Raw genomic sequence first — 15737 nt, forward strand, 5'->3', positions numbered from 1 at the left:
AATTCAGTTACCATGAGTTCTTACAGTACGTCCAGCTTCTATTTCTCTGCTGCTGACAAGTCAGAAAGGGTTAATATGTGGAAGCTTCTTGTATGTCACATTGTGTATCCTCCTTTCTTTTCAAGACCTGCTCTCCATTTGTTTCTCTTATCTGATGAGACAGATGGGTAAAACTACCTACAAGCAAAACAAAATTTATGATGAAAAGCTAATGAAAAAAAGCAAAACAAACAGCAAAATAAGAGGCAAAACTCCCCAAGCTTCAAATCCTATACTAAAATAAATTTTCTTAATTCTTTAATGAAATAACTACAGTTTGTTTACCTCTTAGGATTAAGAAGAAATATGTTCCATGTCTTAAGAAAAAGTTTGTAAAAAACCAAAAAGAATTGTAAATATGGGAGTACATTGCTACAATGAATTATGTAATATTTAATATTTTTCAAAACATCAGGAAGAGAGACATTTTCATGTTTCCTTAAAACAAAAATACAACTGAAAAATAAAAGAAGTGTCTCTTTCTTCAGAAATAGTCACAACTGTATAACTGGAATATGAATTCATACTATGCAGAAAAAAGATGGAGAGGATGGTGATGTCAAGCCACAGCCTATACAGTCAAGATCAGATATACTTAGAATTTTTTTCATTCCACTTACTCTTTACTAGTAATGCTCTTTGTCCATAATATTAACTCACAATACCTGTCAACAATTAAATCTGACCATACAAATCCTGCCTATTTCTGCTACAACTTAATTCACAAATGTATGTAGTCCACTATCTGTGGTCCTCTCACTATGGTATTTTTTTTCCTTTTTATGAGCATTAAGTTATTAATATAACAGAAAAGTAAAAGATGGCAATATGCCAAAAATTGCAATAAGTACTTGGAAAATAAAAATAGTATTTAAATTCTGTCTATCAACACCATCCTGGGGTGCTTTAGGATAAGTGTTTTCAGCAAGTTTGAGCTGGTGATCCATCCAGTCTACTCAGCTCTGGTGAGACACATCTGGTGTGCTGGGTCCAGTTCTAGACTCCTCAGTAGAAATAAAATGTAGACTTACTGGACCAAGTGCAGTGATGGGCCATTAAGATAATTAAGGGATTGGAGGATGTCTTATTACAAGGAGAGGCTGAGAGAGCTGGGGTTCCTCAGCCTAGAGAAGACCTGGGGGAATCTGATTGCACATATTTATATTTTATATATATTTACATTATAAATACCTCATGAGTGGGGATGAAAAAGAGAAAGATTCTTCCTGATGGTGCCTAGAGAGAGGACAAGAGGCAGAGGGCACAAATTTAAACATAGCAAATTCTGCTTAAAAATAATAAGAGTGATCATAATGAATGTTCATAATCTCAATCTAATGAGACATGAGAGTGAACCAACACGAGAAGATATTTACTACACAGGCTGTGTAGTCTCCATCCATGGAGATATACAAATCCCAGCTGTACATGATCCTTAGCAACTTGTGCTAGCTGACTTGGCTTTGGGGAGTGCGTTGGACTTGTCAATCTTGAGGCCCTTTCCAGTCTTAACAATTCTGTGATTGATTCTGTGATTTCACAGGTAAACAATTTTTTATAAGAAAAATTTTTCCCTCTATTTCTATTTCATAAATTAGTGTTACTTTATAGAGAAGAAATTTATTGAAATGAATCCTTAATTTCTGAGAGAAATAGGATCAAAATTTTTTGCATAAACTTACCTAAGAATTTCCAGCTAATACTGTTATATTCTAGCTCACAATAATGTTCTTAGAAATGTTCCGTACAGTATCTTAGTATTGATATGTTCTACTTCATTGTCTTTTATTTTAAAAATTGGACCTAAATGGCTTTGGTCTAAAATATATCTGCTGTGAATGGCTCAGCAGTCACGTCTCTGGAAATTCAAGAAATGCAGGGCAAGTTCTTCTATGCTTTATGTACTGTCCTGGCAGCAGTGGGATGAGCTGGTTGTTATTCCTGTCTTAAAACTAAGATATGTAGAAACTTGCTTCTGTTTTTGGATTTTATTTTTGTTTGTTTATTTATTTTTGGTTTTGTTTTTTTTTTTTTTTAAATAATATTTTTCATCTCACTGGGAGAAGGGTTATTTGTTTATTTGTTTATTTAGCTATTGTTTTTTTACTCTATTCTTGCTAGCTGTTGCCTCCAGAATACAAATTTGGAGCAGACAAAAGAAATAAGTTTCACTTAAATGTAGCAAAGTTATTTAGATGTAGATTTCTGCTGTCCTTTTAGGAATGGTCTGGCATCGAGTTCTTTATCTAGCAAAGAGCAGATGTATACTGAGTTCTGTGTCTGCTCTGTCAGCCCTGGGCAGATGACCTAGATATAAATATTTCACTAGAATAAAGTAGAATGCAAATACCCATTATATTTTTTTAGCATGTAGAACTACAATCATATTAATCTTTTGACCTCAGGTTGTTAAAACATTTTTCTTTAAGCTCTTCTGTGTCATTTTGAATTTCTGTTTTATGTACTATAAGAGTATAATAGGTTTCATAATATATAGAAGTAAGGTATATACACTCAAGTAACAGGTTAGAAATTTCATATAGTGAAGGACTAGGTAATTACTTTATTTATGAAGTCTATCACAAGAAGCTGACATCAGACACTTTAGAACAGGACCTTATCTCATCATACTTATTTTATGCTAGAAATATTGGACCTCTTAATTTAGCTGGCACAACAGACAGAAATATGAAGCATAAACATTTTATCATATAAATTACTAGTATGAAACCTGTATAAATATAGAAATAAATCAGTGCCTGAGTAGCCTGACTTAATCTCCCCCTCCCAAGCTTTTGGACTAGTTAGAGATATGACAGGGAGCAGAACTCTAATTCACAGTGTGTCTTGCAGGTTGTAGCTGTGGCTCTGAACAGCACATCATCTCTTTGCTGAGCTGGTGGGAAAACCACACCTTATCCTGTAATAAGTGTGCTAAGAAAGATTCAAAGCTTTCACTAGACAGGAAATGAGCTCAATGCTAATGGAGAAAAAAAAAAAACCTCTGTAGAAAACCCTTAGAAGTATGCATTTCTTTGCAGTTCGGGTGTTGACAGTGTGATCTTGTGAAAGTTAAAGCTTTTTTGAAAGGTTTTTGAAGCAACTTTCATTAAATTAATTCCCATTGCCTATCAGGATCAGCCCTAAATCTCAAATGAAGGAAAATCAAAGGTACCATACTGTGTGCTCAATCACAGCTATAGTAAAGATATTTTTCTGTTAAGTTCTCAAAGTTACAGAGACAAAACAGAGTCAAAGAACTTTTGGACCAAGAAAGAAGAGAAATGAGGGTTGTTACTGTTCCTAACTGGAATGGGACTATTGGGCAGCCCAATAATTGTGACAAGTGAATACAGAGTTCTTTACACTGAATAGCATTACATTTGTAGGTATTTGTTCTATATATATTCATGTGTTCAAAATGCTTCAGTATTTTATAAGAATTACTGACATTTCTTGGAAAGTCAGGCCATTATTAAAAGAAAAAAATTCAATGAGATGGAAATGAGCATGGTGCATATTTATAATAAATGTATGTGTGTGTGTATGTGTGTGTATATAAAATAAAGGAGTTAAAATGCTAGATTTTGCCTCAGACCTGCTAGGGGAGCAGGTGCTACCCCTACTGTAGGGTTCTGTGCTGTGTGCGGCCTCAGAGCTTTTGGTCTATCTGCTGGCCACCCTCTTATGTTCTTAGCACACCAAGCCTTTTTGCAAGATACCATGGAGACATAGCAGTTCCTTCCCATGGCGGGATTAGCTCATTACTGTCATGTACAGAGACAAATAGGATCACTTTTGAACATGATATGTTTGAATAGAAATTACACTTAGGTGTGGAATAGCTTTCTTTAGTATAAGCTGCCAACAGCTGAAACAGTAGATTGCTTTTTATGGTTCTCAGTACTTGGAAGCTTGGAGAGTTTATGCTCATTCTTTGTTACTTTTAGTGACATTTTCTGGTACCTCCAAAAGAAATGTATGAACTAAGTTTTAGAGGAGACAGTGAAATTTCCTAGTGTCTCTTTTTATTTAGATTTCATGAAAATACTGTAGAAATTACATGAAGATCAAAAAGCTAGAATTTGCTTTAGAGCCTAGAAATATTATGTATTTCATCAAGCTTGTTTTTATGAGGTGGTATTGAAAAGTTTTGTAGGTTTTAAATCTTGCATTGTCCTAGAGGCAGAGAAATAGTAAATCTACCTCAGCTCCACCCTAAAGTGTTTTTAATTTGATTTGTAACAAAAAAATAGAAAGCTGAGAGTCAAAAAAAAAAAAAATGACTGCGCAAATTTGGCCAGAGAATTTCCAAATAAATAAAATAATAAAATAACTTCAGCAATTTGATATGATGGTAATAAAGTTTAGGGATTTTTGTAAATCTTAGCAGTGGATGCAATCTTTCTTTCATTCCAGGAAAGCTGTAAAAACCTGTCCCATGACGACCCACTGTGCTAACAAAGTAGAATTATGACGTTTGATATACAGAAGAGGTTTACTAGCCATTGGAGTGATTTAAAAGAAAGTAAGTTTTTCTTTCTGTGCTGAAAAGCATGATTTTGATATCTAAGCTAATCTTTTTACTCCTATAGTGACACTGAGACGAAGTGAGAACAGACTTAGGGATGCACTGCTCATTTCCAGTATGCAGTAGTTTGGTCACCCCAAAACCTAAATCAAGGCACCTGACTAATAGGGTACTGTATGGGTACTGATTGTATTCTCCCTGCATGATAGTAAAGTCCCTTCAGGACTGGGTGGCTAACTGCAGTGCTGAAGTGTCAATGGCCAAGTGTCTCCCTGGAGCTCACTTCCAGTATTGAGCTTGACCTCTTTACTTGTGTGAAAACTGTGTTCTTCAGTAAGGTTTTATCTACTGCTAACACCTCAGGCTGAGATCAGTTCTAGCCTAATGTCACAGGAAAAGAGACAAGCTGTGGGCAATGTGGCTTAATTCAAATATAACAGTATTAAAGCAATTATCCTGTCATGGGGAGCAGAGGAAAGCAGCCCTGACTCAATCAGTGAACTCTTTTTGAACAGATATCAAAAGAAGGACTAAAGGGGAACATTTTCTCTCTGCTGATATGATGTGACCACGAATCCTTAAGAGACTTCTGCTGACTTTGTATTCACCTAAGGCTCACAAAAGAATTAGATTTCTCCTCAAGGGGAAAAAATACCAAAATTACCCAAAAAATCAGTCAATCAGCAATTCCCTCCAGTGTATGTCCTCTTTCTCTTTGGCAATGCAGGGATTGTCGAGTGCTTTTCTTTCACGGTCCTTACTGCATGCAGTTCAGGCTAATCGAAGTATTTCATATATGGTTTTCTACTAATAACCCCTACTGTATAGCTGGATACATGCAGAGACTCCTTTTGACTATCTAATTGCCTTTTTTTTTAGCTAAAAAATAAATTTAGCTAAATATATGATTAGTATACACTCTAAGTGTAGCAAGCTCATTACTAAACTCAGGCCAACCAAAAAAAGAAAATCTTATTATTTCATTCCATACTTCCCAATCAACAAATATATATTTTTTTCACATGGTTATAACTCTTCACCAAGTTTTTTCATCAGCACCTTAGGCACAAGTTTAATTCATCATGACCAAAGTTTGGCCCTATTATTCTGTGAATATCAGAAAGTGTAGTATACTTAAACATTTTTTTATTTGTCTTCTGTTGTCTGCAAATTTAAGGAGGTGTCTAAAGAAGACATAGACATGGATCTCAACTATAAGGAGCCCAGAAGAAAACTTAGACAACAGCAGGTACTAGAATTTGAGGAGAGATAACAGCACTTTTATGTCCCATTTGTAATGGTAAAACTGATGTTTCTCCTCTGTCTCTGTTACCAAGAAACTTTGCTCCCTAAATGCAAACGCTATTTGACTGCTGTCAATTTATTGGCAAATCTGAAAGGAAACACCTGTTTTGTCAACAGCTTTTTCTTTACAGTGGTAAATACATGTCTCCAACAAGACCTCAGGTTGGGTTATGTTTCTTGAAGACAGCCATAATGATGAACCAGGAATCATCACCACTAGCATATTGTTACTATATTTGGTATATGCATGTATTCACTCATTATTTACCAAACCTGACATGCCACCATACTACCTTTAATTGTTACAAATTATTTGAGAGGTAATACAGTTGGAAAATAAGAGCAAGAGTGGAAAAAAAAAATTCTCTTACACTTCCATGTTACATCCTTTCCCCTGCAGTTTTGGGGTTTTTTTGTTTGTTTAGGGTTTTTGTTTATTTCCTTTCCATGTTTTTAATATGTAGAATTTCTTGAATTATATTCCTGAAAATAAACTGAAAAAAATTTAGAGACATAAATAAGTGCATGCTCCTGAGTCATCTGAGTTTGTTGGAGACAAACACTCTAAAAATATTTTTGACTGTTTTTTTCCAATTCCACTGATTTGGGAATTCTTTAAAAATATTCAACAAACAAGTGCTCTTAATCAGTGGAACAATGAAGCAATATATGACACTACACTAGGCAATCATGCTTCATAATCAACAATGAATCCAGAATGTTTTGCTTACCTGATATCTGTGATAGCTATAAATAACCAGGTGGGATGATGAATTATATATAAGAAAGCTACTGTTTTGCTTCTCATGAGAAAAATTCTCTGAAACATTCTAATTCGCTATGAGCCTCTTCAATGTCATCTTCATCTTCAGAATTAGTATCCTTGACACACTGTCAGATATTATGTGCATTTGGAAGGATGTTCCTCTAGAATTGCTTTATCACAGACTGCCTTTTACAGTCTTCTCTATTGTGAAACTCCATAAACCTCATACAGTTCTCCCCCCACACTGCACTGCTTGAGAAGCTTTTATTGTCAGTCAGATATCTCTCTCTCTACTTTCTGCTGCCAAATAGTAATGCTGAAAATTGCATTTGAGATGTCCATCTCCTCTTTTTTTTCCTTTCTGGAAGAACAGTAAAGTATGATATTAAAATCTGTGAATGCCAGAAAACTGTTATTTATCTGTGTTTTTCAGTACTCCATCTTCTGTAGAAACACTTGCTTCTATCCATGTCTCCTCTGTAAGCCAAATATATATATGGGACAATTTTTTAGCATTTCCAGACATGTCAAATGACAGTAAAAATTGAACTGGAAAAGCATTTGGTCTCAAGTTTTCTCTTCTAAATCTTGTTTTGAGCTTGGAAATTTGTAACATTCTTTTCATTCAGGTGTTCCCATGTTACTATCAAGGCATGACAAGAGATTTTCTTGTATTTGCTTTTGAAAGTAATGTGTGCTCTTGGAGTATCTTGCTCTTATATTGACTATTTTTGCATTTGTTCATTTTAACATTACCGACTCTTTTCAAGTCTTACAGCCAATTTTTTGCCTCTCCACTTTTACAGCTCCAATGTTCATTGATGCAATTAGAAAGGACTAATTTCCATATCTTTAGAATCCAGGATTGTAGAGGGAAATGAAAGTGCTTGGATACCAAGGACAGAAAAAAAAAGGTAAATCTCCATGCTGAACCTCGAGGTTCTATAGTTATACCCCCAAAAATAGTCTTTTTCAAGCTCTATGATGAGTTAATAATAGAAAGTCTGCACTAGCTTTTTATAGAAGGTAAGGAGCAATGGCTAATATTTTCGGTGGAAAGAGGTCCTGTGAGAAGTATGAAGTGAGATTTGGTGAAATAACCTAGGTAATTTTAATCTAAAGCAGAATTATTTATGAAAAAAAGAGAACACCATAAATTAGTATTGAGTGGCTAAGTTTTTTAGAGCATGTTTAATTTTTTTTTAATAAAATATTGAAGAGTTATGCAAATGTAAAAGTCTTATTGCAGTGGTACTCCATCATATGCCAGTAAACTTCCAAAATCAGGATTTTCATTACAGTTGTTTACATCATTATTTTAAGTTGTTTATAATTCATCAGTACAAATTCAATGCAGGCTAAATCATAGTGTATAACTTTCTAATCCACAGAAAACATTTCTTCCAGTAGATTGCATTTATCAAGTTACAGGATCCATACCAAAAATTTTGATATGGACACTGTTTGCTACTTTCTCTTCTTCTTTCTTTGAGACATGTTATCTTTCTATTGAAAAAAAAAAACAGAAAAAGAAAATAAAAAGCCTTTTAAAACAGCATATCTATTTTCTCTATTAGCTATAATAGCTAATGTAGTACTAGAATAGCTTGCCCTTGAATATTCTAGAAGACATTCTAAATCCCCCTAAAAATGGAATTTGAAATTTATTATTTCAGGCAAACTGGAACAATAACTAAAAAGAAAAAAACAAAAAAAAACAACCAACCAACCAACCAAACCCAAGAGCAGAAGCAAACTTGGTAAGAGGCAATTAGTTCAATTCTCTTTTAAGTTATCAGATCCTCCAGATAAATCCATTGCTCTTGCTGCAAGTGCAAGAAAAAGAGTGTCCCCATTGCCCTCATCTGGCATTTCATTGAAGGGCTCTACTGCTCTCCTTTAGCCCACATGATTGTATTTTATTTGTATGGGAACCAGGAGCTGCAGAGATGGAGTAAGTCTGAACCACCACCAGTCTTTCAGGCTGGGTTGCAAGAGCATTGTCATGAGAGTGCCTGGACCAGACAACATGGATATGTTTCTGGATACAATATTATAGATGTCACTTACAATGTGAATGTTTTATTGGATACATGAAAAAACCCATTCCACTGCTGTGAATAATTAGGGTTAAATTGTTAAATTGTTGTGAATAATATATATGCGCACATTGATGTCATTCACCCTCTTAAAGAAGAAATCACTTGCATGACATTAGGAAGAACTATTTGGTTCACTCTGCATGTCTATTACTAGAATGTCATTGAAAGCAGACGCGTTTTGCATTGTAATCTGAGAGTAATTAAGCTCAGTAATGAATACAGAATAGCGTTGCAGCTTTTCCTCATGGGCTCCATCAGCCACAGTGTTTCCTCTCAGCACAGCTGCTGTGATCATGAACAGAAAGGGATGATTCTTGTGATGTATCAGTCAAACACTCTCATTGTTATTAAGTCTCAAAGGCAATAACATAAAGTCTGAGGTGGATTTAAACTCCAAGATTTGATTTATACCAAGTACTTTTTTAAAATACAAAACTCAAAAAATCATGCTGCAGTTCATCGCTTCTTGTTGCAATGAGGTACTTGTTTATGTTTCTCAGGAGCAGGAGCTCAAAGAAGCAATGGAATTTAAAATGGTAATTGTAAATGGCCTCATGGAAAGAAAAATAGTTTTAGGAAGAAGTAAAAATGAGGAGTATGCATAATCTTAGTAGCGAAAAACTGCTAAGCTAACAGTAAAACTTATTACATCTTTGTTTTATGACAACATGACTGATGCAGCAAGAATAATATTTAATTCTGGTCTTTGTTCAGTTTACAGAGATTATGATATTAATGGCTATCACAACATAACTTTCTTCTCTGATACTGTAGTTTAAAAATATTTCATAAAAGACATGCAAAGAACTTTGAGATGTCTGTAATATGATGGGACTACTGTATGTGCTATTTCATAATTATTTAGGAATAATTCAAGAAGGAAAAACTGCGTTCAAGTGGAAGTGAAGAAGGCGGTCTGGTGAGAGGTGCTCTAAGAGTACCTGAGAGAGTTCATATGGATGTGATGGTAAATATTGATAAAATCACAGCAAAACTGCATCTTGTCTCCAAATAAATTTAGGCTCAAAATATTTATTGCTTGCCAATGAATGTGTTCGAAGAATATACACATTTTTTAACAGTAAGAATGAACCTGTAATGTACTCATGATCGTAGTGGTCCCAGAAGCATACAAGCTGGAGCCTCCTAGAAATAGGCCTGGCCTATTGTAGTGATTGTAGTTCTTTAAGTTGCGGTTGGAACAAAAAAACCCAACAACTAAACTGCTTACTTCCTTAAACAATAATCATGCATAAATTTCCCTTTTTTTCTGACATTCTACTTGCATGTGTGACCTTGTGCCTCTATAGAATATAATTTCAGGAAATAAAGATGTAGTCTTTGTTTATTGCACAAAATTTTATACAATGATATCAAGTAACACACCAAAATCTTCCCTGTTGCATCAGTTTCTCCTACATTCTTAGTTTGATTCCTTTTTCTCTGCTGCCTGTTTAAATTCAAGCAGGAGTTGTGCTATAATAGATCTCACACTGAAGTGATTACCTTTACCATTTTGACCGGTAGTGACAAGAATTACCTAGTGCAAATAACTTTTATTCTTATCTTTTACCTTATCACTGTTTCTTCAGGCAAGCAGAGTGAAGGGGTCTTCATGCAATAGAGAATGAGGTCCAATGAGTTGCACTTTGAATGATATTTCGATTTTTTTTTTTAATGGAGCAAGGAATACTGCAAAGCTGAGTTCGACATGTACCAGTCTGAAACTGCTCCAGTCTGAAAACTGTCCTGTCACAGTACTGAAACATAAATGCATTTTTTACTAGACCCAAGCTGAGCCACTACAGTTCATTGTTTATTAGTACTAAAAGAAGTTTGAAGCAACTGCTTCATTTTTCAGTTGTTATTATAATATATATATATTTTTAAGTTTAAAAGTCAAGGCTGCTTTCGTTAATCTATCCTAAATATACTTTCCTGTTTGTCTGCATTGCTGTCAGTGTTCACTAAATCATGTATGATTGTAGAGGTCTTCTTGAATGGCAAATCTACAATGGCTGGATGGATGCTCATTGACGTGTATAAACATGCATATGAATTCCATCCCATTGGCGTATATAATGCAAGGACTATTGAAACTTAGGAGAATTTTATTCCTGGTTTGCTAGTGGTCTATTGAAAGGCTTAGGGACAGCTATTTCACCACTTTTGTTTCCTTTTCTCAAGAGCTGAGCTAGTGCTATTTATCTCCTTCCTAGAGCACTCTGATATCTTCAAGAAAAAGAACTATAAAATATATGCTATTAGTAAAATTAAAAAAAAGTTACAAAGTAAAATATAAGTAAAAAAACCAAAAAAATTCCAGTTGTTACTGGATCTGCCTGATGTGATAGAAAACTTAAGGAGGTTGTCATAAGGAAATGTCAGCCTTATAGAAAATTGAAAGCTTGTCTAAATGAAAAGAAAAAGAAAGCCCATAAAATATGGCAGCTTGAGCTTAAAGACAAAGTCCAAAAACTAGAACAGAATTAGAGAGTGGTTCGCAGAGAATGCTCAAGTTGCTAGTAAGTAGTTGTTTACTTCTTCATCAGATATAAGAAGACAAATAGGATAATCGATGACCAGAGTGTAACAGGGTACTCAGGGATGAATAAGACAGAGCAGAGTAGTGCAACAAATTTTTGTATTAGTCTACTGCTTAAGTCTTTGATAATTACCACTTCCTCACTATTTTTACAGCAGAGGGATCAAAGGAGTTAGGTACATTTGTTGTGAGTATACAGGAGGAATTAGACCAAACAGAAAAGTTAGGTAAGTTTCCAGAACTGGATGATGTTTGGGAGAAATCTTTGGAGTAACTCAGATGTGAAACTGCAGAGCATCTGGCAAAGCCTTGTAAACTTTCACTGTAAACAGTGCAATGCAATTTCTACTGTGCTAGAAGAGTAACTCCCATTACAAAATAAAAAAGTCTGGGAGCCACAGAGGGGAACCTGGAAACTACAGACTGGAAAATCTGATTTCTGTATCTAAAAGGCAAGGCTATTGAGCAAATGGAAAAGCACAGGATGTTGGGAAAGACTCAGTATAGCTTCGGTAAATGAAAATCTTGACTCACATACTTGGTCTAGCTCTGTGTCTGACCGAGCAAGGGCACTTATTATTCCTTTTGTTTTATGAAAAAAAAAAGGTAAGTGTCCTCTCTCTAACAAATCACTCCAACTGATTTGATTCTCCTCCATGGTTCAGAGCATCTGTAGGATGCTGGTAGAGTTCCTTTTTCTTTCCCTCTAATGTGTGAGTAACCTTGAGCCTCAGTCTCCTGATGATTTGCAAGCCTCTCTTAACTGCCTTGCAGATGGCCATAGCTGGACAGGAGATCCTTTGCAGATGCATTACTGTTTCAACAGGTTTTGGGAAATTCCCATGGCTGCTTGGTACAAAGTGTCTTGCTCATGTGCTTAGTTAAATGGATACTCAGGTTTGTCAAGAAGGACAGATTTTTTCCTGCCTTCCTCTATGGGTTGGTTTGTAGTTTACTGTGTAGGCTACTTTGAGTAAATTCCCTATTCTTCTGTGAGCCTACACTCTCATGCACACAGAAACACACACATACACATACAAAGAAACACACAGAGTCTCTCATAAAATTGTAACCTGTCCTGGGTAATAGTTTGTCAGTACAAAAGGACATTAAGAAATCAGGCATTGGGAGCATGGGAGACTGAGGCAGGCAGGAAAATCAGGCTGGAAAAGTAGGCAGGGCACTCACAGCTTGGATGTGAGATAATTCCCATTATTTTCTTATGTGGAATTCCCATTCCCATTTTCCCTCCAGAGATTGTGTTAGTTTCTAGGCAGTTTTTTAAACTTTTGTCCTCCGCCCTCCATTCTTCAAACTACATACTGTGCAACACTACTAAGTGATACTTACCCACATGGTGGCAGGTGTGTTATCCTGCAAAATCAGATGGATTTTTTCTTTGCTTGGCTGCTTCCTCTTTGTCATGTACATAACGGTCTGTTCTCAAGGTTGCAATTCTTCTGTGACCAGTAATTGCCATCAATGAGTACTTTACAGTCATGGGTATTCAATCATGTTTCAAGCCCTTTCCTGTCATCTTGTGCTTGAACTCCTCAAAGGACACTAGGTACCAATGTCTGGGTCACATAGCAAGTTCTCATAACAGATTGATAGCAGGCCAGGTCTGGGGCCTTTAAGTCAAAATTAACCTCAGTGCTTTTGCATATTGCTGTCAATAGCAATACGATTCTTACAGTGTAACTTTTTTATAATTGCATCAGACTTAGGTTTTGCAGCTTCTAGCACTTTACATTGAAGGATCTATGTTGATTATAGAGTTTTGCAAGTTGTAGGTGGGTCTAGATAAAGCATGTATTTCATGTTTTAAATAACCATGACTGACTGCAGCCATTCAAAATTTAAGCATTTACAGCGTATGCTACACAACTAATCTATAAAACAACCTCAAAGAAACATTCTTATGAGGCACTAGAGAACGTACCAGCATCTCCATGTATCCAGAAAGCCTATATTAAAAGAAAGAATGTTTGTAAATACTGTGGGTGAGGAACACCTTAAAAACTGTTGAATAAAAAGTTTTCATCAGAAAGTGAGTCTTGCCAACATATTTGAAAGAATCCTTCCACAATGAGTTTCTACATTTAGCTATCTTTCTAGGCTACGTCTGCATTAATGAATGTAGCACAAGTGAACATGTGAAGGAATGAGGATGTCATGTTCCCGCTATCTGCATTTATGTGTTATGGAGGTTGTTTCACATTATCTAGAATCTGGTCTTGTGAACTGAATGCCAAGAAACTGGAGAACTAAAAATCTCCGGAACTATTATAATTTTTGTTTAGGTTCACCTGAAAGGAATTCAGACACTATGAGACCCTTTCGCTTTACCCTGAGATGATCTAAATCTTAGTAAATGGAAGATACAGGGACATGTCCTTCAAAAGAGCACCCAATATCTAAACTAAAACGCTTGCAAAATGTGATGATATAAAACTGATAGTTAAAGAATGTACATACTTATGTTACGTACAGAACACAATATATGCTGAAAAGGTTGATGAAAAACAAGTATAAACTGCAGATTTGACATTTCTTGGTTAACTGTCCTTCCCCACCCCCCAAAACCCCCAAAATTAACAACTTTTCTAAAAACAGATTATTCTTTAAATATTAGCTTTTCCTTACCAGAAATTCAGTCTGGTAATAACTTGATCACAAAAGTCATTGCAGTGTTGCTTAGCAGACAAGCTTTTGTCCCAGAGGAAAATTTAGTTGATTTACATGAAATATTATTTTTGAATATGATTTGTATCCTAGATAGCACACATTAGTGTAAATGCTGTTCCCTGTTTGACATAATCCTCCTCAATGTTATTTTGTTTTAATCTACTCTTGCTTCAGTTATGTAGCGATAGGGTAAGTGGTAATGGTTTTAACAAAAAGAAGGCAGATGTAGATTAGATAGAAGGAAAAATTCTTTACTATGAGGGTGGTGAGACAATGGAAGAGGTTACCTAGGGAAGCTGAGGATGTCTCATGCCTGGGAGTGTTCAAGACCAGGTTGGATGGGGCTTTGATTAACCTAATCTAGTGAAAGATATCCCTGCCCATGGCAGGGGTTTGGAACTAGATGAACTACACTATACAGAACTTATTTTTACAATATTGTCTCTGGAGTTAGCAGGCAGGAAGTTATAGAGGGTATGTGGCAATAGTTCAGCTGGGGAATGGACTATTTTTTGCCATTCTCTTTCATTGTTCTGACTCAAATAATTTGACAATGTTTCTGGTCTTAGAAAATCCGATGCTTGGAATAAATGATTTTCTGCAATATGAAACATACTTCTCATTTAGATCACCCTCAACATAAAGAAATGGAAGAGGGCAAATGAGAAAATGCCTGGGGTTTGCAAGATGAATAAAAGTAAGAAGCACTTTTCATGGGAGTGTGGAGTTAACCTCAGCTGGCAGGTAAGACCTCAACCGCTCTCTTGCTTGCTCCATTGCAGTGGAATGAGGTGGAGAATTGTAAGGGCAACAGTGAGAAAACTCATGGATTGAGATAAAGACATTTTAATGTGTAGAGGTGAAGAAAAAAATCAAAAAACAGAAAAAAACAAGTGGTGCAAACATGATAACTTACCATTAGCTAGCCAATGCCTACCAGCAGTTACTTGGGAAAAATTCTCCCCTGGTTTTATTTTTGAGCATGAGGTTATATGGTGTGGAATCTCTCTCTTGTCAGTTTGGGTCAGCTGTTCTGCCTGCAACCTCTCCCAGCCTCTTGCCAATCCCCAGTCTACTTGTGATGGCAGAGTGAGAAACAGAAAGTCTTGTCACCATGCAAACAATGTTCAGCAATGGATAAAACATTGTTATGTTTTCAATGTTGTTTTAAGAATAGAATAGAATGGAATAGAATATTTCAGTGGAAAGGGACCGACAATGATCATGTAGTGCAGCTCTCAATTGTTTGGTCACAGATCTGAAACACAGCAACATACCTGCTGCTATGAAGAAAATTATCTCCATCCCACTAAACCCCAGTACCATATGAATAGTGTTTTAAGAGATGAGGACTCCTCCATTCGTAAAACAGCTGAGGGATAGGTTGGCATGGAGAAATGTAACAGGGTACAATTATTTCCTTTTTCTTTCAACAGTCCAGTGGAGTGTCAGATGAAATGGTCAGGCTGCAGGTATAAATCAAAGAAAAGGAAGTGCTCTTACACACAGTATGAAGGAAAAGTCTGGAACTCATCTCCAGAGGCTCCTGTGGAGGTTCTCTCTGCAAATGGATTTGAAAAACTCTTAGGCAAATTTATAGAAGAAAATCAATCAAGGGCTACAAAACAGGGTGCAGATGCAGCTTTTAACCAAAAAAAATCCCCAAATGGCAGACTGCTGGAAACCAGAGAAGTAGGGAGAGAAAGTATCAATCTCTACTTTTGCTATTTTTAAGCTCTCTCACCATATGTTTTGCACAGG

The 15737-nt window shown here is 35.8% G+C and overlaps 1 long non-coding RNA gene across 1 annotated transcript; it reads right to left on the reverse strand.

The window, feature by feature from the left end:
* Positions 1 to 97: 97 nt before the first annotated feature.
* LOC113967595 lies at positions 98 to 11877 on the reverse strand. Its single transcript, XR_003534230.1, has 3 exons — positions 11827 to 11877; positions 6247 to 6358; positions 98 to 151 (listed from the first exon to the last, which is right to left on the reverse strand). It is a non-coding gene; the product is annotated as an uncharacterized LOC113967595 (long non-coding RNA).
* Positions 11878 to 15737: the final 3860 nt, after the last annotated feature.

The sequence above is a fragment of the Neopelma chrysocephalum genome, unplaced genomic scaffold (genome assembly GCF_003984885.1).
Source record: "Neopelma chrysocephalum unplaced genomic scaffold, ASM398488v2 Primary Assembly neopelma1_23, whole genome shotgun sequence".
Lineage (NCBI taxonomy): Eukaryota > Metazoa > Chordata > Aves > Passeriformes > Pipridae > Neopelma > Neopelma chrysocephalum.